Genomic DNA, 4,804 nt, shown 5'->3' with positions numbered 1-4,804 from the left:
TCACTAAATATTCACCAACTTGCAATTCTGTAAATGACACCTGCCCTCCAAATAAATCCTGGGATCAAAAATGGAGCAAAAATTTCAACAGAGGGCAACCTTCCAAGAAGACAATTTCAAGAGCTATGTGGTACTCACAGCTTTTCCTTTAAAGAAGAGGAAAGAAAAAGGTGTGGGAAAATGATATATTTTAGGAATTTTTAAAGACATGCAAACCCAAATTACAAAACCCTATCAGCTCACAGCAGTCAGAATGGCCATCAGCAAAAATGTTTCAAAAAATAAATGCTGAAGGGACTGTGGAGGAATGCGTACACTCGGCCCTAAGGGGGACGTGGTAAGAGCCACTAATGAAAACACAATGGAAGTGCCTTGAAAAGGTAAACACTGAGCTACCCGTCAATCAGTCATACCCACTGCTGGGCCTATCCCCTGAGAAAATGAGAATCAAAACGTCACAGGCTGGCAATCCTGCACTCCAGCCATATTGACCATAGCCAACATTTGGAAGCAATGAAAATGTCCATCAACAGAGGAACGCACCAAGAAGAACTGTTCCATGTACACAATGTAATATTGCTCCAATAATAAATATAAGGTAAATTTAAAAGACAAACATAAGTAAGGAGACATCAGCATTTGTGGGTTTCTTCAGGCACATTCCACTCTAATTTATAACCGAGGAACACCACTGGCCGGAAGGCCTGTTGCCCTAGTACCAGCACGGGGAACGTAGAAAGACCGCCACCCTCTGGCCGTTACCTCCAAACGCAGGTTTAAGCCTGTGCTAATGGTCACCGCAAAATGTCTTCAGGGAGGTAATGGCCAAAAAATTTTAAAATTATGACATACATACTTTAAGAAAACACTTTGAATAACTAAGCGGTACTCACAGCCTGAAAAATGAAAAGGACCTGCCTTAAAGCTCAGTTTTAATGGATCATGAGACACATGCAAATTCAGCCACAAAGACGTATCAGCTCACACCAGTCAGAATAACCATCAGTAAAAAACCACAAAGAATAAATGCTGAAGGTGCTGTGGAGAAATGCAAACCCTCCACTTTAAGTGGGATGTAACCTGGAGAGAGCCACTCATGAGAGCAGAGTGGAGGTGCCGTTAAAAGGTAAACATTGAGCTACCGTACGATCCAGAGGCTTATTCCTGGACCTATAACCTAAGAAGACAGAATTGGAAAGAAAGAGGCAGGCAAATCTGCATTGCACAGTATTACCATAGCCAAGATATGGAAGTCACCAAAAAGTCCACCGACAGATGGGTGGACAAAGAAGAACTGCTACATGTACAGATGGATTATGAGCTAGCGATAAAATGAAGCAATGCCATTTGCAGCACCATAGATGACTCTAGAAGTAATCACGCAACTTGGAGTAAGTGAGAAAACGAAAGACCCATATCCTATCATACCACATAGAGGTGTTACCTAAAAATTGATACAAACGAAGATACTTCCACAGAGAAAGGCAATCACAGATTCAGTACAAAAACTTAAGGTTCACCAAATGGAAACGTGTGAGGATTGGGTACATTACCATATTGAGGTGAACAGAGATATACAAACACACGTGAAATATATAATCACCAAAGACCTACAGAATACCAAGAGAAGACTACTCAACATTGTGTCATAACCTACACGGGAAAAGATTCCAAAGAAGAATAGATATATGTATATGTGTGAAGGAACCACGTCTTGCACACCTAGACCAAACAAACCATTGTAATCGAATTTGCTGTGATAAACAATAAAAATTTTGTTAAAAATACAAACAAGAAGGAATGACACATAAACTTAAAGGGCTTTTTCCCGGCACATTCCATTGTAATTTACAACCTAGAACACGACTTCCATTAAGGCTCTGTTGCCCTAGTGACCAGATTTGGTAAAGGAGAAATGCTGCCCCCTTGTGGCCGTTTCCCGCAAGAGCAGCTTTAAACCCACAGCTACTGGTCACTTAAAATTCACAAGGGCTCAGGGCTGTAAAGGACACCTGCCGTCAAAAATTGTGCTCAGGTGGGGAATGGACAAAAGAAATTCAAAACAGGCGAATGTTTCAAGAAGATAGTATGCAGAGGTAAGTATTCCTCACTCTCTTTAAACAAAAAAACAGGAAAATGGGTAAAAGCTCAACCTCAGGAATTATTAGACTCATGCAATCTAATCAACCAAAAGGTTCCAACTCACACCTGTCGACTGACCGTCAGCAAAAAGTCTACCAACAATAAATGCTGACGGGGTTGTAGAGAACTGTGTAACCTCTAGGTGCTGGTGGGATGGAAAGTGGTTAACAGCCAATAATGACCACCGAAAGGAACTGCGTTGAAAAGTGAAAACTGAGGTACCATTCAATCCAGCAGGCACACCACTGGGCCTCTCACCTGAGAAGACCAGGATCGAAAAGACACAGGCTGCAAATGCTGCACTGCAGCCTTATTCAAAATAGCCAAGATGGGAAGCAACCAAAATGTCCATCAACAGGTGAATGGATAAAGAAGAAGGAGTCCATGTACACAATGGAATATTAGCCATGGAAAACAATGAAACACTGCTCTTTGAGGCACCAGAGATGAGCCTGGAGATAATCACAAAACATGAGGTAAGTCGGAAAGCAAAAGACCTATATCCTATGATATCCCTTAGAGGCGTTATCTAATCACTGACACAAATGAACATATTTCCACAGAGAAAGACACTCACAGACTTAGAAAACCAACTATGCTCATCTAAAAGGAAAGGTGGGGGGAATGGATAAATGAGATTAGTGTTACTATACATATCCAAATACATATTATATACATATTTCAAAACGACCGACCATATAGCAAGGGAGGTCTACAGAACACTCTGTAATATTTTACATGGGAAGAGGATCTGTAGAGTAGACATATATAATGTACAAATGAACCAGATTGTGTACCCCTAGGACAAACAATATTCTAGTCCTTACCCCGATTAAAAAAATTAACAAAAACAAGAAGTAATGAGACCTAACCTTATGGGGGTTTCTCCTGGCACATTCCATTCTAATTTACAACCTAGGAACACGACTTCCAGAAAGGCTCTGCTGCCCTAGTACTCAGATTTGGGAATGGAGAAATGCTGCCTCCTTGTGGCCATTTCCCACAACAGCAGCTTTCAACCCACTGCTAAAGGTCACTAAATATTCACCAACTTGCCATTCTGTAAATGACACCTGCCCTCCAAATAAATCCTGGGATCAAAAATGGAGCAAAAATTTCAAAAGAGGGCAACCTTCCAAGAAGACAATTTCAAGAGCTATGTGGTACTCACAGCTTTTCCTTTAAAGAAGAGGAAAGAAAAAGGTGTGGGAAAATGATATATTTTAGGAATTTTTAAAGACATGCAAACCCAAATTACAAAACCCTATCAGCTCACAGCAGTCAGAATGGCCATCAGCAAAAATGTTTCAAAAAATAAATGCTGAAGGGACTGTGGAGGAATGCGTACACTCGGCCCTAAGGGGGACGTGGTAAGAGCCACTAATGAAAACACAATGGAAGTGCCTTGAAAAGGTAAACACTGAGCTACCCGTCAATCAGTCATACCCACTGCTGGGCCTATCCCCTGAGAAAATGAGAATCAAAACGTCACAGGCTGGCAATCCTGCACTCCAGCCATATTGACCATAGCCAACATTTGGAAGCAATGAAAATGTCCATCAACAGAGGAACGCACCAAGAAGAACTGTTCCATGTACACAATGTAATATTGCTCCAATAATAAATATAAGGTAAATTTAAAAGACAAACATAAGTAAGGAGACATCAGCATTTGTGGGTTTCTTCAGGCACATTCCACTCTAATTTATAACCGAGGAACACCACTGGCCGGAAGGCCTGTTGCCCTAGTACCAGCACGGGGAACGTAGAAAGACCGCCACCCTCTGGCCGTTACCTCCAAACGCAGGTTTAAGCCTGTGCTAATGGTCACCGCAAAATGTCTTCAGGGAGGTAATGGCCAAAAAATTTTAAAATTATGACATACATACTTTAAGAAAACACTTTGAATAACTAAGCGGTACTCACAGCCTGAAAAATGAAAAGGACCTGCCTTAAAGCTCAGTTTTAATGGATCATGAGACACATGCAAATTCAGCCACAAAGACGTATCAGCTCACACCAGTCAGAATAACCATCAGTAAAAAACCACAAAGAATAAATGCTGAAGGTGCTGTGGAGAAATGCAAACCCTCCACTTTAAGTGGGATGTAACCTGGAGAGAGCCACTCATGAGAGCAGAGTGGAGGTGCCGTTAAAAGGTAAACATTGAGCTACCGTACGATCCAGAGGCTTATTCCTGGACCTATAACCTAAGAAGACAGAATTGGAAAGAAAGAGGCAGGCAAATCTGCATTGCACAGTATTACCATAGCCAAGATATGGAAGTCACCAAAAAGTCCACCGACAGATGGGTGGACAAAGAAGAACTGCTACATGTACAGATGGATTATGAGCTAGCGATAAAATGAAGCAATGCCATTTGCAGCACCATAGATGACTCTAGAAGTAATCACGCAACTTGGAGTAAGTGAGAAAACGAAAGACCCATATCCTATCATACCACATAGAGGTGTTACCTAAAAATTGATACAAACGAAGATACTTCCACAGAGAAAGGCAATCACAGATTCAGTACAAAAACTTAAGGTTCACCAAATGGAAACGTGTGAGGATTGGGTACATTACCATATTGAGGTGAACAGAGATATACAAACACACGTGAAATATATAATCACCAAAGACCTACAGAATACCAAGAGAA

Source organism: Eschrichtius robustus, chromosome 5, assembly GCF_028021215.1.
Source record: "Eschrichtius robustus isolate mEscRob2 chromosome 5, mEscRob2.pri, whole genome shotgun sequence".
In the NCBI taxonomy this organism is placed as follows: Eukaryota; Metazoa; Chordata; class Mammalia; order Artiodactyla; family Eschrichtiidae; genus Eschrichtius; species Eschrichtius robustus.
The sequence above is the reverse complement of the archived record's forward strand: the minus strand, read 5'-3'. Positions refer to the sequence as shown.